Source organism: Heterocephalus glaber, unplaced genomic scaffold, assembly GCF_053883595.1.
Source record: "Heterocephalus glaber isolate CG9 unplaced genomic scaffold, H.glaber_assembly_v1.0 deba00000943, whole genome shotgun sequence".
Classification (NCBI taxonomy): Eukaryota; Metazoa; Chordata; class Mammalia; order Rodentia; family Bathyergidae; genus Heterocephalus; species Heterocephalus glaber.
The window spans coordinates 153,077-178,875 of NW_028258175.1; the positions used below are offsets into that span (position 1 = coordinate 153,077).

At 43.9% G+C, this 25,799-nt stretch overlaps 2 long non-coding RNA genes across 2 annotated transcripts in view; both read right to left on the bottom strand.

Moving 5' to 3' along the window:
• LOC147828601 (uncharacterized) overlaps positions 1-25,799 on the bottom strand; it is a 128,257-nt gene that overhangs the window by 23,291 nt on the left and 79,167 nt on the right. The gene's annotated exons all lie outside the window — the stretch shown is intronic.
• Positions 23,608-25,793, bottom strand: LOC147828602 (uncharacterized). The gene is made up of 3 exons (XR_015450415.1): positions 25,738-25,793; positions 24,813-24,923; positions 23,608-24,159 (listed from the first exon to the last, which is right to left on the bottom strand). It is a non-coding gene; the product is annotated as an uncharacterized LOC147828602 (long non-coding RNA).

A 25,799-nucleotide genomic window follows, 5' to 3' on the forward strand; every position in this document is an offset into this window, starting at 1 on the left:
GTCTCAAACGCATGCACAGGAAAAAATATCATGCATTCAGTCCACCATATCACATAGATTGCCATGGTGGAGGATTCCAGTCTGACAGCTCACTGCTCTGATAATGGAAGCAGCACCCAGTCTGTGGAACAGCCACTCTAAACCTAACCCTAACCCTAATCCTAACCCTAACCCTAACAATCATAACCACACTCCAAACGTCAGGTCCATGAATTGGAACCCTAAACCTAAACTTACTCCTAACCCTAACCAGAACCCTAAGCCGCAGGAACAAATCACAATTCCCAGGTGCTGGACATTTGACATTATCCCTTCACCTGCCCAGGAACTTACGCTAATACTAACATTCCAACCCACTTTGGAAGACCCAGGCATTTCAATTTCAATGCTATCTATCACCCTGACCCTAACCCTAACCCTAGCCCTAACCCAACCCGAACCCTAAGTCATTCTCAGGTACCACTAGTTCCGCACTATCCATGAACCTTATGAAAAGAAAAATCCTAAGCCTAACAATCATACTGACACTCGAAACATCGGGTATATGAATTGGAACCCTAAACATAAAGCTACACCTAACCCTAACCCTAACCCTAAGCTGCAGGACCTAATCCCAATACCCAGGTACATGACATTTTATGTTATCCCTCAGGCTCTCCATGAACTTATGCTAACAGTAACTTTCCAATCCACTTTGTAAGACACAGGTATTTCAATTTCAATGCTATCTATCACCCTGACCCTAACCCTAGCCCTAACCCTACCTGAAACCTAAGTCATTTTCTGTTACCCTTATTTCCACACTGTACAAGACTGTAACGAAAAGAAGAACCCTTAACCCTAACAATCATACCCACACCCCATATGTCAGGTACATGAATTGGAAACCTAAACCTAAACCTACTCCTAACACTAACCCTAACCCTAAGCCACAGGACCAAATCACAATAACCAGGTGCTTGAAAATTGACATTAACCCTCCCCCTTCCCACGAACTGAAACTAATACTACCTTTCCAATTCACTTTGGAAGACCCAGGCAATACAATTTCAATGCTATATATCACCCTGACCCTAAAACTAACCCTAGCCCTAACCTTAGCCGAACCCTAAGTCATTTTCAGGTACCGCTATTTCTGCATGATACATGACCATAATGAAAAGAAGAACCCTAGCCCTAACAATCATACCCACATTCCATATAGCAGGTACATGAATTGGAAACCTAAACCTAAACCTACTCTGAACCCTAACCGTAATGCTAAGCCGCAGGACCAAATCACAATAACCAGATGCTTGACATTTGACATTATCCCTCCCCCTCCGCACTAACTTACAATAATACTAACTTTCCAAACCACTTTGGAAGAACCAGGCAATTCAATTTCAATGCTATATATCACCCTGACCCTAACCCTAACCCTAGCCCTAACCCTAGCAGAACCCTAAAGTCATTTTCAGGTACCGTTATTTCCTTATTGTACATGACCATAATGAAAAGAAGAACCCTAACCGTAAAAATCATACCCACACTCCAAACGTCAGGTACATGAATTGGAACCCTAACCCTAAACCTACTCCTAATCCTAACACTAACCCTAAGGGGGAGGGCCAAATCACAATACCCAGGTGCTTGACATTTTATATTATCCCTAAGCCTCTCCATGAACTTAAGCAAATACTAACTTTCCAACCCACAATGGAAGACACAGGCATTTCAATTTCAATGCTATCACTGACCCTAACCCTAACCCTAGCCCTAACCCAACACGAACCCTAAGTCATTCTCAGTTACCGTTATTTCCGCACTATCCATGACCTTTATGAAAAGAAGAACCCTAACCCTAACAATCATACCCACACTTTAAAAGTCAGGTATATGAATTGGAACCCTAAAAATAAACCTACACCTAAACCTAACCCTAACCCTAAGCCACAGGAACAAATCCCAATACCAAGGTACTTGACATTTTATATTGTCCCTCAGAATCTCCACGAACTTACGCTAATACTAACTTTCCAACCCACACTAGAAGACACAGGCATTTCAATTTCAATGCTATCTATCACCCTGACACTAACTCTAACCGTAGCCCTAACCCTAGCAGAACCCTAAGTTGTTTTCAGGTAATGCTATTTCCGCACTATACATGACCATAACAAAAAGAAGAACCCTAACCCTAAAAATCATACCCACACTCCAAATGTCAGGTACATGAATTGGAACCTTAAACATAAACCTACACCTAACCCTAACTCTAACCCTAAGCCACAGGACCAAATCCCTATACACAGGTACTTGACATTTTATATTATCCCTCAGCCTCTCCATGAAATTACGCTAATACTAACTTTCCAACTAACTTTCCACTGGAAGACACAGGCATTTCAATTTCAATGCTATTTATCACCTTGACCCTAACCCTGGCCCTAGCCCTAACCCTAGCTGAGCCCTAAGTCATTTTCAGGTACCGTTATTTCCACACTATACATGACCATAATGAAAAGAAGAACCCTAACCCTAACAATCATACCCACATTCCATACGGCAGGTACATGAATTGGAAACCTAAACCTAAACCTACTCCTAACCCTAACCCTAATGCTAAGCCGCAGGACCAAATCACAATAAACAGATGCTTGACATTTGACATTATCCCTCACCCTCCACACGAACTTACGCTAATACTAACTTTACAACCCACTTTTGAAGACCCAGGCATTTCAATTTCAATGCTATCTATCACCCTGACCCTAACCCTAACCCTAGCCCTAACCCTAGCTGAACCCTATGTCATTGTCAGGTACTGCTATTTCCGCACTCTTCATGACCCTTAAGAAAAGAAGAACACTAACCTTAACAATCATATCCACACTCCAAACACCAGGTATGTGAATTGGAACCCTAAACATAAACCTACACTTAACCCTAGCCCTGATCCTACATGAACCCTAAGTCATTTTCAGGTACCACTACTTCCACACTATACATGACCATAATGAAAAGAAGAACCCTAATCCTAAAAATCATGCCCACACTCCAAACGTCAGGTCCATGAATTGGAAACCTAAACATAAACCTACTCCATATCCCTAACCCTAACCCTAAGCCACAGGACCAAATCACAATACCCAAGTGCTTGATATTTGACATTATCCCTCACCCTCCCCACGAACTTATGCTAATACTAACTTTCCAACCCACTTTGGAAGACCCAGGCATTTCAATGTCAATGCTATCTATCACCCTGACCCTAACCCTAATCCTAGCCCTAACCCTAGCAGAACCCCACATCATTCTCAGGTACCGATATTTCTGCACTATCCATGACCCTTACAAAAAGAAGAACCCTAACCCTAGCAATTATACCCACACTCGAAACGTCAGGTGTATGAATTGGAACCCTTAACATAAACCTACAACTAACCCTAACCCTAAGCCACAGGACCAAATCCCTATACACAGGTACTTGACATTTTATATTAACCCTCAGCCTCTCCACGAACTTACACTAATATTACCTTTCCAGCCCACACTGGAAGACACAGGCATTTCAATTTCGATGCTATCTATCACCCAGACCCTAACCCTAACCCTAGCCCTAACCCTAGCCAAAACCTAAGTCACTTTCAGGTACCGCTCTTTCCACACTATACATGACCATAACAAAAAGAAGAACCCTAACCCTACCAATCAAACCCACACTCCAAACGTCAGGTACATGTATTGGAACCCTAATCCTAAACCTACTCCTAACCCTAACTCTAACCCTGAGCCGCAAGACCAAATCCCAATACCCAGGACTTGACATTTTATATTATCCCTCATCGTCTCGACGAGCTGACACAAATACTAACATTCCAACCCACACTGGAAGACACAGGCATTTCAATTTTGATGCTATCTATCACCCAGACCCTAACCCTAACCCTAGCCCTAACCCTACTAGAACCATATATCATTCTCATGTACCACTATTTCCACACTATCCATGACCTTTATGAAAAAGAAGAACCCTAATCCTAACAATCATACCCACCCTCCAAACGACAGGTACGTGAATTGGAACCCTAAACCTAAACCTACATCTAACCCTAACCCTAACCCTAAGCCACAGGACCTAATCACAATACCCAGGTACTTGATATTTGACATTATCCTTCCCCCTCCCCACAAACTTATGCTAATTCTAACTTTCTAAACCACACTGGAAGACACGGGCATTTCAAGTTCAATGCTGTCACCCTACCCTAATCCTTATGCTAGCCCTAACCCTACCCAAACCCAAAGTCATTCTCAAGTACCGCTATTTCCGCACTATCCATGACCCTTATGAAAAGAAGAACCCTAACCCTGACAATCATAGCCACACTCCAAACGTCTAGTACATGAAATGGAACCTTTAACCTAAATCTACTCCTAATCCTAACCCTCACCCTTAGCAGCCGGTCCAAATCCCAATACCCAGGTACTTGACATTTGACATGATCCCTTTCCCTCCCTACGAACTTATGCTATTACTAACTCTCCAAACCACAGTGGAAGACCCAGGAATTTCAATTTCAATGCTATCTTTCACCCTGACCCAAACCCTAACCCTAGCCCTAACCCTACCTGAGCCCTAAGTCATTTTCATGTACCGCTATTTCTGCACTGTCGATGACCCTTACGAAATGAAGAACCCTAACCCTAACATACCCACACTCCAAACGTCAGGTTCATGAATTGGAACCCTAAACCTAAACCTAATCGTAACTCTAACCCTAGCCCTAAGCAGCAGGACCAAATTCCATCCCCCAGGTTCTTGACATTCAACATTATCCCTAACCCTCCCCCTGAACTTACGTTAATCCTAACTTTCCAACCCACACTGGAAGACACAGGCATTTCAATTTCAATGCTATCTACCACCCTGACCCTAACCCTAACCCTAGCCCTAACACTGGCCAAACCCTAAGTCTTTCTCTGGTACCGCTATTTCTGAACTATCCATGACCTTAAGAAAAGAAAAACCCTAACCCTAACAATCATACCCACACTCCAAACATAAGGTACACGAATTGGAACCCTAAACCTAAATGTACTCCTAACCCTAAGCAGCAGGACCAAATCCCAATACCCAGGTACTTGACATTTGACATTATCCCTCACCCTCTCCACGAACTTACGGCAGTACTAATTTTCTAACCCACACTGGAAGACACAGGCATTTCAATTTCAATGCTATCTACCACCCTGACCCTAACCCTAACCCTAGCCCTAACCCTAGCCCAACAAAAAGTCATTCTCAGGTACCGCTATTTCCACACTATCCATGGCCCTTACGAAAAGAAGAACCCTAACCCTAACAATCTTACCCACACTCCAAATTTCAGGTACATGTATTAGAACCCTAAACCTAAACCTATTCCTAACCCTAACCCTAACCCTTAGCCACAGGACCAAATCACAATACACAGGTACTTGACATTCGACATTATCCCTTTCCCTCCCCACGAAGTTATGCTAATACTAACTTTCCAACTCACACTGGAAGACACAGGCATTTCAATTTCTATGCTATCTGTCACCCTGACCCCAACCCTAACCCTAGCCCTAACCCTACCTGAGCCCTAAGTCATTCTCAGTTACTATTTCTCCACCATCCATGACCCTTACAAAAAGAAGAACCCGAACCCTAACAATCATACCCACACTCCAAACGTCAGTTTCATGAATTGGAACCCTAAACCTAAACCTAATCATAACTCTAACCCTAACCCTAAGCAGCAGGACCAAATTGCAATACCCATGTGATTGACATTCAACTTTATCCCCACCCCTCCCCCTGAACTTACGCCAATACACACTTTCCAACCCACACTTAAAGACCCAGGCATTTCAATTTCAATGCTATCTATCACCCTAACCCTAACCCTGACCCTACACTAACCCTAAGTCATTTTCAGGTACCTGTACTTCAGCACTATCCATGACATTTACGAAAAGAAGAACCCTAACCCTAAAAATCATACCCACACTCCAAACGTCAGGTGCATGTATTGGAAACCTAAACCTATACATACTCCTAACCCTAACCCTAAGCAACAGGACCAAATTTCAATACCCAGGAACTTGAAATTCTACATTATCCCTAACCCTCACCATGAATTTACACTAAAACTAAGTTTCTAACCCACACTGGAAGACAGGCATTTCAATTTCCATGCTATTTATCACCTAAACCCTAACCCAAACCCTAAACCTACCCTAACCCTATGTCATTTTCATGTACCTCTATTTCAGAACTATCCATGACATTTACAAAAAGAAGAACCCTAACCCGAAAAATCATACACACACTCCAAACGTCAGGTACATGAATTGGAATCCTAAACCTAATCCTAATCCTTTCCCTAACCCTAAGCAGCAGGACCAAATTCCAATTCACAGGTACTTGAAATTCTACATTATCCCTAACCCTCCCCATGAACTTACGCTAATACTAACTTTCCAACCCACACTTGAAGACACAAGAATTTCAATTTCAATGCTATCTATCACCCTTAACCGACCCCTAATCCTAACACTACCATAACCCTAAGTCATTTTCAGGTAGCTCTATTTCAGCACTGTCCATGACAATTACGAAAATAAGAACCGTAACCCTAAAAATCTTACCCACACTCCAAACGTCAGGTACATGAATTGGAAACCTAAAGCTAAACCTAATCCTATCCCTAACCCTAACCCTAAGCAACCCGACCAAATTCCAATACCCAGGTACTTGAAATTCTGCAGTATCCCTAACCCTCATCATGAATTACACTAATACTAACTTTCCAACCCACACTTGAAGACACAGGCATTTCAATTTCAATGCTATCTATCACCCTAACCCTAACCCTAACCCTAACACTTACCCTTCCCTAACCCTAAGTCATTTTCAGGTACCTCAATTTCAGCCCTATCCATGACACTTACAAAAAGAAGAACCCTAACCCTCAAAATCATACCCACACTCCAAACATCAGGTCCATGAATTGTAACCCTAAACCAAAAACTAATCCTATCCCTAACCCTAAGCACCAGGAATAAATTCCAATACCCAGGTACTTGAAATTCTACATTATCCTTAACCCTCACCATGAACTTACCCTAACCCGAATGTATTCCATCCACCTTCCCATGTCTCGTACCATGGGGGAATATAATATTCCTACGTGTCGTACCATGGGGGAATATTTTGAGATGGCACAATTCTGCTCTCAAAATGGAAGCGTCATCCTGGCCCATTGGCCACCACTCCAAGCTAAAGGGTTGTTTCCAAAATTGCTCAGGACCTGTCACAGGAATAATCAGTTTGCTTTCAATCTGTGATATCACATCTCCTGCCACAGAGGAGGTTTCTGTCCTGGCACTACACTGCTCCTGTAATGGAGGTGCCTTCCAGTTTGACATAAGCCCGGTCTGAGCTAACAGGATGCTTCTTAATTGACTCAGAACCTCTCAAAGTAAAAAAGAGATTGTGTTCTATCTAACTTACCACATCTCCTGCAAGAGGGAATATTTTGGGATGGCACCATGTCACTACCTTATTGGAGGCTGTTTCTGGGCCACATTATGGACACCCCCATTTAATGGGATGCTTCTGAAATGGCTCGGAATCTCTCACAGTAAAAAAGAGATTTCGTTCAATCTACCTTAACACATCTCCTGCCACAGGGGAGGATTCTGGCATGGCATCACTCCACGCCCACAGTGGAGCTGACTTCAGGCCACCTTACAGCCACTACCAGCTAATTGGATGCTTCCAAAATCTTCAGAACCACACACAGTAAAAAAGAGAATGTGTTCCATCCACCTTACCACATCTCCTGCCATGGGGGAATATTTTGGGATGGCACAATGATGCTGTCCAAGTGGAGGCATCTTCCCAGCCACCGTTCTGCCACTCCCAGCTAACGGGTTGCTTCTCACATGGCTCAGAACTGCTCACAGAAAAAAAGACAAGGCGTTCAATCTGCCTTACCACATTTCCTGTAATGGGGGAGGATTCTGGCATGGCACCATGCTGCTCCCAAATTGAAGGCAGACACCTGGCCACAGTACCGATGATCACAGCTAACAGGATACTTCTCAAATGGCTCAGAACACCTCACAGGAAAAAAGAGAATGCGTTCCATCCACCTTACCACATCTCCTGCCACGGGGGAATATTTTGGGATGGCAAAATGGCACTACTGCAGTGGAGGCATCTTCCTGGCCAACATATTGCCACTCCCAGCTAATGGGTTGCTTCCAAAATGGCTCAGAACCACTCACAGGAAAAAACAGAATGTGTTCGATCTATGTTACCAAATTTCTTGCAATAAGGGAGGATTCTGACATGGCACCATGCTGCTCCCAGAGTGGAGGCAGACTCCAGGCCACCCTACTGATGATCACAGCTTATGGGATGCTTCTGAAAAGGCTCAGAAACACAGGAAAAAAGAGAAAGCTTTTGACCTGCCATACCACATCTCCTGCTACGGTGGAGTATTCTGGCCTGGCAATACCCTGCTCCAGTAGTCAAGGCAGCTTCCTGGCCACCGTATGTCTGATGCCAGCTAATGGGATGCTTCCATAATGGCTCAGAACAGCTCATGATTAAAAGTAGATTGCATTCAATCTACTTTACCACATCTCCTGCCACAGTGGAGGATTCTGGCATGGCACCACTCCACCCCCAAAGTGGAGATGGCTTCCTGGCCACCGTATGGCCACTCCCAGAAATGGGATGCTTCCGAAATGGCTCAGAACTGCTCACAGGAAAAATGATAATGCGTTCTATTCACCTTACATGTCTTGCCATGGGGGAGTATTTTGGGATGGCACAATGCTGCTGTGGAAGTGGCTTCCTGTCCCCCATACCACTGGACACAGCTAATGGGTTGCTTCTAACATGGCTCAGAACCACTCACAGGAAGAAACAGATTCAGTTCCATCTACCTTGCCACATTCCTGCCAAGGGGGAGGATTCTGGCAAGGTACCACACTACTCCCATAGAGGAGACAGATTCCGGGCCACCTGTTCGGCCACTCCCAGCTAATGGGATGCTTCCAAAAAGGCTGAGAACCACTCACAGGAATAAAGAGAAAGCGTTCCTTCTGCCATACCACATCTCCTGCCATGGGAGAGGATTCTGGTCTGGTACTATCCCACTCCAGTAGTGGAGGCAGATACCAGGCCATCCTTTGGGTGATCCCAGCTAATGGGATGCTTCTGAAATGGCTCAGAACAGCTCACAGGGAAAAAGAGATTGCATTCAATCTGTAATAAAACATCTCCTGCAGCAGGGGAGGATTCTGGCCTGGCACTACCCTGCTCCAGTAGTGGAGGTGGATTCTGGGACACCATACAGCCACTCTCAGGGAATTTGATGCTTCCAAAATGGCTCAGAACCATTCACAAGAGAAAAGAGAATGCATACAGTCCACCTTAAAACATCTCCTGCCACAGGGGATTATTTTGGGATGGCACAATGCTGCTCCCAAAGTGGAGGCATCTTCCTGGCCACCGAACTGCCACTCCCAGCTAATAGTTTGCTTCTGAAATGGCTCAGAACTGCTCACAGGAAAAAAGAGAATGCATTCAATCTATGTTATCAAATTTCCTGCAATGGGAGTGGATTCGGGCATGGCACCATGCAGCTGCCATACTGGAGGCAGACTCCGGGCCAAGCTACTGATGATCACAGCTAACGGGATGCTTCTGAAATGACTCAGAACCTCTCAGAGGAAAAAGGAGAAAGCTTTTGATCTGCCATACCACATCTCCTGCCACGGCGGAGGATTCTGGCCTAGCACTACCTTGCTCCAGCATTGGAGGTGGCTTCCTGGCCCAAGTACATCCAATCCCAGCTAATTGGATGCTTTTGAAATGGTTCAGAAGTTCACAGTAAAAAAGAGATTGCATTCAACCTACCTTACCACATCTCCTGCCACAGCTGAGGATTCTGGCATTCCACCACTCCGCTTCCATAGTGGAGGCAGCTTCCAGGCCACCATATGGCCATTCCCAGCAAATGGGATGATTCTGAAATGGTTCAGAACCACTCACAGGAAAAGAGAATGCATTCCATCCACCTTATCACATCTTCTGCAATTGGGGAATATTTTGGGATGGCACAATGCAGCTCCCATAGAAGAGGCAGCTTCCTGGCCACAATATGGCCACCATCAGCTAAAAGGATGCTTCCAAAATTTCTCAGAACCAATCACAGGAAAACAGATATAGCATTAGATCTGCGATACCATATCTCCTGCCACAGGGGAGGATTCTTTCCTGGCACTACCCCGCTTCAGTAGTGGAGGTGGATTCTGGTCCACCATATGATCACTTCCACCTAATGGGATGCTTCTGAAATGGCTCAGAACTACTCACAGGAAAAAAGAGAATGCATTAATTCTACTTTATCAAATTTCCTGCAATGGGGGAGGATTCTGGCAAGGCACCATGCCACTCCCATAGTGGAGGCAGACTCTGGACCAAGGTACCGATGATCAGAGCTAACAGGATGCTTCTGTAATGGCTCAGAACCACTCACAGAAAAAAAAAGAGGATGTGTTCCATCCATGTAAGACCGAGGGCCTTACCCAAATGCTCCGAGGAGCTGACTATAGTGAAGCACACCCAGGGATCCCAGTGGTGCCTCCAGAATGCAAGGCCAAGGGCCTTACCAAATGCTCCAAGGAGCTGAAGTGGAGCACACCCAGGAATCCCAGCGGTGCCTTCAGAATGTAAGACCAAGAGCCTTACCAAATGCTCCAAGGAGCTGGCTACAGCGAAGACCACCCGGGAAGGAACACACCAGCCAAGTTGGGAAACAGACCTTTATTAGTCTGGCCAGACGGCACTCCCAAAGCAAAATAGCTTAGAGAGGCACCTGGATCAGAGTCTGAGGTTGTTTTATAGGGGGTTAAGGGGGGGTGGTTAACATGTGGATTCACAGAAAAAAAGAACAAAGGTTAGTGGCTCACTGTCACATGCTGATGGTCAGCAGACATCCTGACTGACAGTTATGACCACCCTGTTTACAGATTGTCCTATAGATACTGGGCCCCGGGACATTTGGATTTAGGGCAAACAGATGGCTGAGTAATCTCGCCCTATTACTGATTGTCCATTGTCCCGAGGCAAACACACTCCAACCATCAAATTTACAACAGAACCTAGGGGAGTAATTAACTTTTGAATCATACAGTCCCACATCCACATTACCACATCACCTGCCACGGGGAATATTTTGGGATCCCAGAATGCTGCTCCCATAGAGGAGGCAGCTTCCTGGCCAAAATGTTGTCACTCCCAGCTAAAGGGATGCTTCCAAAATTTCTCAGAACCAATAACAGGAAAAAAGAGATTGCATTCGATCTGCAACAGCACATCTCCTGCTAAAGTGGAGGATTCTGGCCTGGCATTACCCTGCTTCAGTAGTGGAGGTGGATTCTGGGACAACATATGGCTGCTCTAAATGTGATGCTTCTGAAATGGCTCAGAACCACTCACAAGAGAAAAGAGAATGTGTACAGTCCACTTTAAAACATCTCCTGCCATGGGGGATTATTTTGGGATGACACAATGCTGCTCCCGAAGTGGAGACATCTTCCTGGCCACCGAACCACAACTCCTAATAGGTTGCTTCCAAAATGGCTCAGAACAGCTCACAGGAAAAAAAAGAATGCATTCGTTCTATGTTACCAAATTGCTGCAATGGGGGCGGATTCGGGCATGGCACTATGCTGCTCCCATACTTGAGGCAGACTCTGGGCCAAGGTACTGATGAGCACAGCTAATGGGATGCTTCTGAAATGGCTCAGAACCACTCACAGGAAAAAAGAGAATGTTTTCCATCCACCTTACCACATCTACTGCCACTGGGGAATATTTTGGGATGGCACAATGCTGCTCCCTTAGTGGAGCCGGCTTCCTGGCAACCATACTGCTGCTCTCAGGTAATGAGTTTCTTCTGAAATGGCTCAGAACCACTCACAGTAAAAAGAGATTGTGTTCAATATACCATACCACATCTCCTGCCACAGGGGAGGATTCTGTCCTGGGACCATGCTGCTCCATTAGTGGAGGCAGATTCCAGGCCATGGTACAATCACTCCCAGGTAATGGGATGCTTCCCAAAATGGCTCAGAACTAATTACAGGAAAATGAGATTTTGTTCAATCTGTAATACTACATCTCCTGCCCTCGGGGAGGATTCTAGCAGGGCACCACGCTGCCCCCATAGTGGAGACAAATTCCAGTCCACTGTATGTCTGCTCCAAGCTAATGGAATTCTTCTGAAATGGCTCTGAACCACTCACAGGAACAAAGAGAATGCATTCCAATGAACATAACACATCTCCTGCCACGGGGGAATATTTTGGTATGGCAAAATGCTGCTAAGAGTGTGGAGGTGGCTTCCTGGCCACTGTATGGCCACTCCCAGCTAATGGGATGCTTCAGAAATGGCTCAGAAAAATATCACAGGAAAAAAGAGATTGTGTTCAATCTGCCATACCACATCTCCTGCCAAGGGAGAGGATTCTGGCCAGGCACTACCCAACACCAGGAGTGAAGGTAGATTCCAGGCCACCATATGGCCTCTCCCAGCTAACAGGATGCTTCCAAAATTTTTTATAACCTGTCACAAGAAGAAGAGATTGCGTTTAATTTGTCATACCACATCTCATGCCATGGGGGATCATTGTGGCCTCGCACTACCTCACTCCAGTAGTGGAGGCTGATTGTGTGCCACTGGACGACCATTTGCAGCTAATGGAATGCTTCCAAAATGGTTCAGAACTGCTCACAGGAAAAAAGAGAATGTGTTCTATCCACCTTATCACATCTCCTGCCACGGGGAAATATTTTGGGATGGCACAATGCTGCTCCCAGAGTGGTGGCGGCTTCCTGGCCACTGTATAGCAGTTCCCAGCTAATGGGATGCTTCCAAAATGGCTCAGAAAATATCACAGGAATAAAGAGAAGGTGTTCGATTCACCTTACCACATCTCTTGCCATGGGGAAATATTTCAGGATAGCACCATGACACTCCCATAGTGGAGGGGGATTTCGGGCCACTGTACAGCCACTCCCAGCTAATGTGATGCTTCTGAAATGAATCAGAATGGCTCACAAGAAAAAAGGGAATGTGTTCCATCTACCTTACCAAATATCCTGCCATGAGGGAGCATTTGGCATGGCACCATGCCACTCCAATATTTGAGGTGGCTTCTGAGCCACCATACCAATGATCACAGCTAATCAGATGCTTCCAAAATGGCTCAGAAACACTCACAGGAAAAAAAAGAATTCGTTCCATCCACCTTACCACATCTCCTGCAACAGGGAAATATTTCAGGATGTCATGACGTTGGTCTAATATTGGAGTTGGTTTCTGTGCCGAAGTTCGGCCACTCCCATCTAATGAGATGCTTCCAAAATGGCTCAGAACTGCTCACATGAAAAAAGGAAATGTGTTCCATCCACCTTACCACATCTCCTGCCATGGGGGAATATTTCAGGATGGCACCATGCTGATCCCATAGGGGAGGGGGATTCCGGGCCTCTGTACAGCCACCCCAAGCTAAAGGGATGCACCCAAAATAGTGCAGAACCACTCACAGGAAAAAAGAGAATGTGACTGATCTATCTTAGGAAATTTCCTGACAGAGGGGAGGATTCTGGATTTGCACCACCCTGCTCCTGTAATGGAGGTGCCATCCGGGTTAACATAAGGCCACTCCCACCTAATTTAATGCTTGGGTAATGGCTCAAAACTGCTCACAGGAAAAAAGATATTGTGTTGGATCTAACTTATCACACCCCCTCACATGGGGAAATATTTTGGGATGGCACCACCCCGCTCCTCTACTGGAGGTGGCTTCCAGGTCAGGGTATGCCCACTCCCAGGTAATTGGATGCCTCCAAAATGGCTCAGAACCACTCAAAGGAAAAAAAAGATTGCATTCAATGTACCTTATGACATCTCCTTCCACAGGGGAGGATTCTGGCCTGTCACCACACCACTCCCATAGTGGAGGTGGCTTCCGGCCCACCATACGGAAGCTCCCAGCTAACGGGATGCTTCCTAAATGTCTCAGAACCACATACAGGAAAAATGAGAATGCGTTGGGTCCACCTTTCCACATCTCCTGCAATGGGGGTATATTTCTGGTTGGCACCATGCTGCTCCCTTAGTGCAGGGGACATCCAGGCGACCATATGGACACTCCCAGCAAATGGGATGCTCCCAAAATGTCTCAAAACCCCTCACAGGAAAAAAGAGAATGCATTAGATCTACCTTACCAAATTTCCTGCCATGGGGGAGGATTCTACCATGGCATCATGCCACTCCCCTAGTGGAGGCGGATTCTGGGCCACTGTATGTGTTCTCATAGCTAATGGGATGCTTCTGATATGGCTCAGAACCATTCACAGGAGAAAAGAGAGTGCATTTGATCCACCTTAGCACAGCTCTTTCCATGAGTGAATATTTTGGAATGGCACCACGCCACTCCCATAGTGGAGGGGGCTTCTGGGCCAACACACTGCCTCTCCCAGGTGATGGAATGCTCCTGAAATGGCTCAGAACAGCTCACAGGAAAAATGAGAATGTGTTCTATATACCTTACCAAGTTTTCTGACATGGGGGAGGATTCGGCATGGCACTATGCTGCTCCCACAGTGGAGGCATCTTCTGGGCCACCAAACCAATGTTCACAGCTAATGGGATGCTTCCAAAGTGGCTCAGAACTACTCACAGGATAAAAGAGAATGTGTTACATCCACCTTATCACATCTCCTGCCATGGGGGAATATTTTGGGATGGCACCATGCCCCTCCTGTAGTGGAGGTTGAATCCTGGCCACCCTATTGCCCCTCCCAGCTAATAGGATGCTTCAGAAATGGCTCAGAACTGCATAAAGGAAAAATGAGAATGCTTTCGATCCAACTTACCATATCTCCTGCCACGAGGCTATATTTCGGGATGGCACCATGCCACTCCTGTATTGGAGTGGGCTTCTGGGACACTGTATGGCTGCTCTCAGCTAATCGGATGCTACTAAAATGGATCAGAACCACTCACAGGAAAAAAGAGAATGCGTTAGATCTACCTTAACACATTTTCCTGCCATGGGGGAGGATTCTGGCATGGCACCATGCCAGTCCCATAGTGGAGGCAGATTCCGGGCCACCATATTGGTGCTCACAGCTAATTGGATTCTTCCAAAATGTCTCAGAAATGCTCACAGGAAAAAAGAGAATGCAATCCATGTACCTTACCACATTTAATGCAACAGAGGAGGATTCTGCGCTGCCACAACCATGCTCCAGTAATGGAGGCACATTCCAGGTTGCATTAAGGCCACTCCCAGCTAATTGGATGCTTCTGAAATGGCTCAGAACCACTAACAGGAAAAAAATATTGCTTTCAATCTAACTTGCCACATCTTCTGGCACGGGGACTATTTTGGAATGGCAAAACGCTGCTCCCATAGTGGAGATGGATTCCGGGCCACTGTATAGCCACTCCCAGCTAATGGGATGCTTCCAAAATGGCTCAGAACTGCTCACATGAAAAAAGAGAATGCGTTCAATCTACCTTACCAAACTTCCTGCCATGAAGGAGTATTCTGGCATGGCACTATGCTGCTCCCGTAGTGGAGGTGGCTTCTGGGCCACTGTACCTTTGATCACAGCTAATTGGTTGCTTCTGAAATGGCTCAAAATAACTCACAGGGAAAAAGAGAATGCGTTACATTCACCTTTCCACATCTCCTTCCTTGGGGGAATATTTTGGGATGGCATCACACCCCTCCTGTAATGCAGTCCTCTTCCAGACCACCATACAGCCACTCCCAGCTAATGGGATGCATCTGCATCTAAAATGGCTCAGAACCACTCACAGAAAATAAGAGAATGGGTTCGATCTACCTTGCCACATTTCCTGCCATAGCAGATGATCCTGGGCTGGCACCACCCTGCTCCCATAATGGAGGCACATTCTAGTTTGCCATAAGCCCCCTCCCAGCTAATTAGATGCCTCCAAAAAGACTCAGAATGACTCACAGGGAAAAAGAGAATGCATTCAATCTAGCTTACCCCATCTCCTGCCACAGGGGCAGATTCTACCCTGGCACCACCCCAGTCCCATAGTGGAGGTGGCTTCCGGGCCAACTTACCGATGCTCACAGCTAATGGGATGCTTCTGAAATGGCTCAGAACCACTCATAGGAAAAATGATAATGCGTTAGATCCACCTTATCACATCCCCTGCCACAGGATATTTCAGGATGGCACCAGTCTGCTCTCAAACTGGAGGCAGGTTACGTGCCACTGAGGGGCTGCTCACAGCTAACGGGATGCTTCCAAAATGGCTCAGAACCCCACAAAGGATAAAAGAGAATGCATTTGATACACATTACCACATCTCCTACCACAGGGAAGGATTCTGGGCTGACACTATGCTGCTCCCATAATGGAGGTGGATCAGGCCTGCCATTCCGATGCTCACAGCTAATATGATGCCCAGGAAATGGCCCAGAACCTTCATCAGAAATGAGAATGCTTTCTGTCCACTGTACTATATCTCCTGCCATGGAGGTTGAGTCTGGGGTGGTGCCACTCCACTCCCATAATGTATGTTGCCTCTGGGCCATCATTCAGCCATTCCTAGCTAATGAGATGCTTCTGAAATAGCTCAGAACCACATACAAGAAAAAAGAGAATGTACTCAATCCACACTATATCTCCTGCCACAGGAAGGATTCTGGGCTGGCACCACACTGCTCCCATAGTGGAAGCGGCTTCTGGGTCACTGTATCTATGCTCACAGCTAATGGGATGCTTCCAAAATGGCTCAAAACTGCTCAGAGGAATAAAGAGAATGTGTTCCATGCACCTTAACACATCTTCTGGCATGAGGGAATATTTTAGGATGGCACCATACTGCTCCCATATTGGAGGGGGCTTCCAGGCCAACATATGGCTGCTCCCAGCTAATGGGATGCATCCAAAATGTGTCAGAACCACTCACACTAAAAAAGAGAATCCGTTCAATCCACTTTACCACATCTTCTGCCACGGGGCGGATTCTGCCCTGGCACCACGCCGGTCCCACAGTGGAGGCGGCTTCCAGGTCATTGTGCCAATGCTCAAAACTAATAGGATGGCTCTGAAATGGCTCAGAACCATACACAGCATAAAAGATAATGCATTAGATCCACCTTAGTACATCTCCTGCCCCGGGGGAATATTTCAGGAGGGCACCATCCTGCTCCAGATGTGGAGGCCCACTTATGTGCCAACAAATGGTCACCCCCATAAAATACAATGCTTCTGAAATGGCTCAGAACCAGTCACAGGAAAAAAGAGATTGCTTTCAATCTACCTTACATCTTCTGCCACGGGGGGAGGATTGTGGCATGGCACTTTACTGCTACCATAGTGGAGGTGGATTCTGAGCCACCATATGGCTGCTCCCAGCTGAAGGGATGTCTCAAAAATGGCTCAGAACCACTCAGAGGAAAAAAGAGAATGCATTTGATCTACCTTACCACACTTCCTGCCATGGGGGAGGATTCTGGCCTATCACCACACTGCTCCAATAATGGAGGTGGATTTGGGGCCACTGATGGCAGCTCCTATCTAATGGGATGGTTTGGAAATGGTTCACAAGCACTCACAGGAAAAAAGAGAATGCGCTTGATCCACCTTACCACATCTCCTGCCACGGGGGAGGATTCTGGGATGGCAGCACACTGCTCCCATAGTCAACATGGCGTCCGTTCTGCTATATGGCTGCTCCTACTTAGTGAGATGCTTCGGAAATGGCATAGAACCACTCACAGGAAAAAAGAGAATGTGTTTGGTACACCTTACCACATATCCTGCAACCAGACAGGATTCCTGGCTGGCACCAGGCCACTGCCATAGTGGAGACAGTTTCTGGTCCTTGGTATGGCCACTCCCAGCTAATAGGATGCTTGAGAAATGGCTCACAAGTGCTCAAAAGAAAAAGAGAATGTGTTTCATTCACTCTACCACATCTCCTGCCACAGGAGAGGATTCCTGGATGGGACCACGCCTCTCCCAAAGTGGAGGGAGCTCAACACCCCACTGTCACAAATAGATAGATCAACTAGACAAAAAAGAAGTAATGAAATACTAGAACTCAATTGAACTCTTGAACAAATGAACTTAACAGATGTTTACAGAGTCTTCCACCCCACAAAATCAGAATACACATTCTTCTCAGCTGCACATGGATCATTCTCAAAAATAGACCACATACTCACACATAGAACATGTTTAAGCAAGTGCAAAGGAGTTGAAGTTATCCCCTGTATATTATCAGGCCATAGTGTGATGAAATTGGAGATCCATAGCAAAAGAAACTCAAAAAATTTCATATACACGTGGAAATTGAACAACACACTTCTGAATAACCAATGGGTCACAGAGGAAATTAAAGAAGAAATCAGACAGTTCCTTCAATTAAATGACAATGACAATAAAACATATTGGAATCTATGAGACACAATGAAAGCAGTCTTATGAGGGACATTCATAGCAGTGAATACACATATTAGGAAAACAGAACGAGCCCAATTAAACAACCTGATGCTAAATCTCAAGCTTCTAGAAAAAGAAGAACAGGAAAACCTCAGAGCTCATACAAGGGAGGAAATTATAAAGATCAGAGGAGAAATCAATGCAATGGAAACTAAGAGAATGATACAAAAAATCAATGAAGCCAAGAGTTGGTTCTTCAAAAGAATCAACAAAATTGACAAACCCTTAGCCAAACTTGTCAGAAAAAGGAAAGAAAAGGCCCAAATCCATTCAATTAAGAATGAAAAGGGTGAAATTACAACAGACCCAGCAGAAATCCAGAGAATCATCAATACCTACTTCCAGAACCTATACACCACTAAGATGGACAACACAGAAGAAATGGACAGATTCCTAGATACATATGAATTACCAAAGTTGAATGAAGAAGACCTAAAAATTCTGAACAACCCAATATCAACCAATGAAATTGAAAACGTAATTAAAAGCTTATCAACTAAGAAAAGCCCCAGCCCTGATGGCTTCACTGCTGAATTCTACAAGACATTTACAGAGGAACTACTGCTACTACTGTTTAAACTCTTCAATGAAATTGAAAGGGAAGCAATACTCCCTAATTCATTCCTGGAAGCAAGCATAACCTTGATCCCCAAAGTAGAGAAAGACCCAACTGAAAAGGAGAACTATAGGCCAATCTCACTAATGAACATAGATGTAAAAATCCTTAATAAGATACTGGCAAACAGAATGCAGAAGATCACCAAGAAGATCATACAGCCTGATCAAGTGGGATTCATCCCAGGGATGCAGGGATGGTTCAATATATGCAAATCAATCAATGTAATACACTATATCAATACAGCCAAGGACAAAAATCATATGATTATCTCCATAGATGCAGAAAAAGCATTTGACAAAATCCAACATGGATTTATGAAAAAAACCCTACAAAAAATTGGAATACATGGTCTCTACCTCAAACTGATAGAAGCCATCTATGAAAAACCAACAGCCAATATCCTACTAAATGGTCAAAAACTGAAATCCTTCACACTCAAATCAGGAACAAGAAAAGGATGTCCACTATCACCACTCTTCTTCAATATAGTTCTGGAAACATTAGCCACAGCAATTAGACAAGAGAAAGAAATAAAAGGAATAAAGATAGGAATTGAAGAGGTCAAATTGTCATTATTTGCAGATGACATGATACTCTATATAGAAGAACCCAAGAACTCTGCCAAAAGTCTTCTAGACTTAATAACCAAATTCAGCCAAGTAGCTGGTTACAAGGTCAACACACAAAAATCAATAGCTTTCTCTACACCTATGACAGACTCACTGAGAGAGAAATAGGGCAAATAATTCCTTTCACAATAGCATCCAAAAAACTGAAATACCTAGGAATCAACCTAATGAAAGAAATCAAAGACCTCTTCTCTGAAAACTATGGCACTCTGAAAAGAGAGATTGAAGATGATATCAGAAAATGGACAGACATCCCCTGCTCCTGGGTAGGAAGGATTAATATAGTGAAAATGGCCATACTTCCAAAACTGCTATATAGATTTAATGCAATTCCAATTGAGATCCCAGCAGCATACTTCATAGACCTTGAGAAAACAATCCAAAAATTCATTTGGAACAAGAAGAGACCTAGAATAGCAAAAGCAATCCTAGGTAACAGAGACATGGCAGGGGGTATCACAATCCCAAACCTGCAACTCTACTACAAAGCTACTGTGATAAAAACAGCATGGTACTGGCAAAGAAACAGACCTGAGGACCAGTGGAACAGATGAGAAGATGCAGAAACAACTCTAGACACAGCCATCTCATCTTGGATAAAGGAGACAAACACCCTCACTGGAGGAAAGATAGCCTCTTTAATAAATGGTGCTGCAAAAATTGGGCTTCAACTTGCCAAAGATTAAAACTAGACCTGTATCTCTCGCCATGGACTAAACTAAAATCAAAATGGATTAAAGATCTAAATATTAAAATAGAAACTCTGAAACAGTTGGAACAGAGGTTAGGTAGAACCCTTGAAGACATTGGTGTAGGAAAAGATTTTATGAACAAAACCTGTGAACTAGCACAAACAATCAACAAGTGGGATCTCTTCTTATTAAAAAGCTTCTGCACAGCAAGAGAAATCACCAGCAGTGTGAAGAGACAATCCACAATGTGAGAAAAAATCTTCACCTGCTCTTCCTCAGACAAAGGTCTACTATCTCGAATCTATGAAGAACTTAAAAAGATCAGACCTCCCAAATTTAAAGATCCAATCAGAAAATGGGCATCTGAAATGAACAGACATTTCTCAGACAAAGAAGTAGAAATAGCAAATAAATACATGAAAAAATGTTCAACATCACTGGTCATTTGAGAGATGCAAATGAAAACAATGCTGAGATTCCACTTCACTCCAGAAAGAAAGGCTGCTATCATGAAATCAACCAATAACAAATTCTGGTGGGGCTGTGGGGAAAGAGGAACCCTGCTCCACTGTTGGTGGGAGTGTAGACTGGTGCAACCACTGTGGAAATCAGTATGGAGATACCTCAAAGAAATAGGACTGAAAGTCCCATTTGACCCCACTATTCCACTGCTGGGGATCTTCCCCAAAGAATTAAAAGAATCATATCACAATGATATATGTGCACCCATGTTCATAGCAGCGCAGTTTGTAGTAGCTAAAACTTGGAAACAGCCCAAATGCCCATCAACTGGAGACCGGATAAAGAAAATGTGGTTTTTTTATAAAATGGAGTACTACTCAGCCATAAAAAATGAGAAATTAGAGACATTTATAGCTAAGTGGATGTACATCGAGGCAATACTCAAGTGAAATAAATAGGACACACATGAATAAATACCGAATAGTTTCTCTGGTGTGAGAAACTGAAAGTGTAAATAAGGACTAAATGTATAATAGGTAATGTGAAACAGGAAGAAAAGGGGCAAAGGGGAAGGGAGTGGGAGGGATTGGGGAAAGGATAGAAGAGAATGGGATTAATATGAGAAAATGGAAAAATAGGAAAAAAATCTTTGTAAATAGGGAAGAATGGAAGGATTGAAGGGAGGGCTGGGCAAAGGTGAAAAACAAGAACTAAGAGAGTCTATGTAAAGTGGCAAATTTCCGATGATGAATGTCATTATATTGTATACCTAAAATGTACCAATGATTAGAATGAATAATCGATAATGCAAAGTAGGAAGGAAAGGTCCAAAGGGGTAGGGGTAGTGGGAGGGGCGGGGGAAAGGAAAGAAGGGAAAGGAAAAAATGATGAGAAATGGAAAAAATGGAAATAAAGTCTGTGTAAATAGGGAAGGGTGGAGGGCGTGAAGGGAGGGCTAGGAATGGGGAAAAAATAAGAACCAAGATGCATTATGTAAAGGTACAAGTTCCCAATGAGAAATGTAATTGTGTTGTATACCTACAATGTACCAATAAAAGAATTTAATAAATAAATAAATACCAAAAAAACTCAGCCAAAAGACTTTGAGACTTAAATGACAGATTCAGTAGAGTAGCTAGATACAAGGTCAACACTCAAAAAACAATAGCCTTCTTGTACACAAATAACAGACTCACTGAGAGAGAAATTAGGGAAACAATTCCTTTTACAGTAGCATCCAAAAAAATGAAATATCTAGGAATCAATCTAACAAATGAAGCAAAAGGCCTCTACACTGAAAATTACAGCACTCTGATAAAAGAGATTGAAGAGGATACAAGAAAATGGAAAGACATCCTTTGCTCCTGGGTAGGAAGAACCAATATAGTGAAAATGGCCATACTTCCAAAACTGCTATACAGATTAAATGCAATGCCAATCAAAATTCCAACAATATACTTCACAGAACTAGAGAAAACAATCCAAAAATTCATTTGGAACCAAAAGAGACCTAGAATAGCTAAAGCACTTCTAGGCAACAGAGACATGGCTGGGGGTATCACATTCCCCAACTTGAAACTATACTACAAAGGTACTGTGATAAAATCAGCATGGTACTGGCAAAGGAACAGACCCAAGGATCAGTGGAATAGATTAGAAGATGCAGAAACAACTCCAGACATGCTCAGGCACCTCATCTTTGACAAAGGAGCCAATCACCATCATTGGAGGAAAGATAGTCTGTTCAATAAATGGTGTTGGAAAAACTGGATTTCAACTGGCCAAAGATTGAAACTAGACCCACACCTATCACCATGCACTAAACTAAGATTGAAGTGGATTAAAGATATAAATATTAAGACAGAAACGCTAAACTTGCTGGAAGATAAGTATGTAGAACTCTTGAAGACATTGGCATAGGAAAAGACTTCATGAACAAAACCTCAGTAGCATGGGAACTAGCAGAAAGAATCAACAACTGGGATCTCATCTTATTAAAAACTTGTGCACTGCAAAAGAAACCACCAACAGAGATAACAGACAACCTATAATATGGGGAAAAAATTTAGCAGCTGTACCTCAGACAAAGGACTACTATCTAGAATTATATAAAGAACTGAAAAAATCAGACCCCCCAAATTCAAAGACCCAGTTCAAACATGGGCATCTGAAATGAATAGACATTTCTCAGACAAGGAAGTAAAAGCAGCAAACAAATATATGAAAAAATGTTCAACATCACTCATCATTTGAGAGGTGCAGATGAAAACAACACTGAGATTCCACTTCACCCCAGAAAGAATGGCTGCCATCAAGAAATCAACCAATAACAAATGCTGGCAGGGCTCTGGGGAGAAAGGAACCCTTCTCCATTGTTGGTGGGAGTGCAGACTGGTGCAACCACTGTGTAAGTCACTATGGAGATACCTCAAAGAACTAGGGCTAGAGGTCCCATTTGACCCAGCTATTCCTCTGCTGGGTATCTTCCCCAAAGAATTTAAAGAATCATACCACAGTGATATATGTGTCCCCATGTTCATAGTGGCACAGTTTGTAATAGCTAAAGCTTGGAAGCAGCCCAAAGTGCCCATCAACTGGAAACTGGATAAAGAAAATGTGGGATTTTTTAATAATATGGAGTACTACTCAGCCATAAAGAATGAAAAACTAGAGTCATTTATAGCTAAATAGATGCATATCAAGGCCATACTCTTAAGTGAAATAAATAGGACACACATGTGTAAATACCAAATAGTTTCACTAGTGTGAGAAACTGATAGTGTAAACAAGGGTTAAAATGATTAAAATGAATAACTGATAATTTGAAATAGGAAAAAAGGTCCAAAGATGAAGGGGTGAAGGGAGGGGAAGGAGAAAGGAAAAGAGGGAAAGGAAAAACTATGAGAAAAGAAAAAAAATGGAAAATAAATCTATGTAAATAGGGAAGGGTGGAGGGTGTGAAGGGTGCACAGGTAATGGGGAAAAAAATAAGAACCAAGATACATCATGTACAGGTACAAACACCCAATGATAAATGTAAATGAATTGTATACCTAATATGTACCAATAAAAGAACTTAAAAAAAGAACTACTTACTTGCTTAAAGACATGGGTCTTTCCAGAACTCCAAGGATAAAGCTTGCTAAGAGAATTCTTTCTCCCTTAAATGAAAATATGAAGAAGTTCTGAGGGTCAATAACTATAGTGATGAATATTTGGATACTATCAATAATTTCTACCTTCCTCTCTCTGACTGTGAGCATGAAAAGCACATTTGGCCATGAAGAATGGTCCAGTCATTCTACATGACAATGGGATGCAGCCTCATAGCCATTGAGAAGTCTCTATTGTTTTACCTCCACTGACATACATGTCAAACAGCAGGGAAAAGAAAAGTCCCTTCTCCAAAGTTAATCAGAAAAAACTAAGATATTCCATGTCTGAAGATCTCACAAGACCTGATCATGACTCTGGCCCTTAGCAGCATTCATGGTGAAAAAACATCACATGGCCATGTTATGTAGAGGCTCATTTTTTACCTTTCTAAGGAATATCATGCCCTGTAGCCAGGCTACATGCACAGAGGCCTCATCTATCATCAGCAATCTCACCACAACAAACATTTTTTCATCACTGCAGATATCTGAAAGGAAGGCAAGCCACACCCTGCTAAAACCTTATCCTTTGCTCTGCAAGAACACTGGGCTGTGCTCTGGCATCACCACTGGCACAAAGGCTTTCTCTTCACTCTGATACCAGAAGCAATTCGAGTGCAAAACCCTCATCCTGAGACTCATTATCATCAACTACTGACCTCCAAAGAATTCTGTGCTTTCTCCTGGGCAGGGTGATCCATCACAACACCACTGGACCAAAGAATAAGCACTCCAAGGATGTAGAGAAGATCAAAATTCATTTTACTGCACTATACACAAAGGAAAAATTCAGGGTCAGTGGATTGGCTCAGTTCTTCCTTCATTGCTCTCCTGGGCTCCAGAACCTAAAGCAAAGTCACAGCAACCCCACTACCCCACAACTCCACATCAGGGACCCCAATACACTTAGTGAAGGCCATGGATATTCCCTGCCTATGATGCAGTGAAGGTCCATGGCTGTCCTTATACAGATCCTAGTGATGTTCAGGGCTCACCATGAGCTGTGGACTCCCTCACTGGAAAAGAAGCACAAGAGATTCTACCCTTTGTGGGCTCCTCCGTGTCTACCTGTACAACTCCCATGTCATCCTATCATTCAGGTTCCATCACCACCACCACGCTCCTCCCTCCTTCTTGTCAACAAACTAGCCATGCAATGGTAATGGATGCCTTTGAGGAGATACCTCCCAATTCACTCCAATCCCCATCTCAGGGACCCATTCTGTCACAGTGACCGCATGCCCTGCTTACTCCCATAGTGGGACAAGTATGAAATACACATCATCTCTCCTGGAAGGGAACCAATAGCATCTGATGCTTCCTCGTGACAGCAAGAAGGCACAGAGCACCACACTTGTCGATGAAGAGGGCAGAATCAGAGGTTCACCATCAATAGCCAATCTGTCACAGAAAAAAAGGCTATGATGCTGAGTGTGGCACAAACTCTGAACCACTCAGTAGTCAAGACTTTAGAGGGTGCATGTCTAGGAAACATGCAAATACCTCATGCCCATCCTCTTCACATCCATCTGAATACAGACCATCACTTGGTTCCCAATGAGGTACCAGCATGCTGATTCTCACCTGACACCTGCATGCAGTTCCAGCCATAGTCTGCTCATCTTCCCTTGAAGGAACCTGCAGAA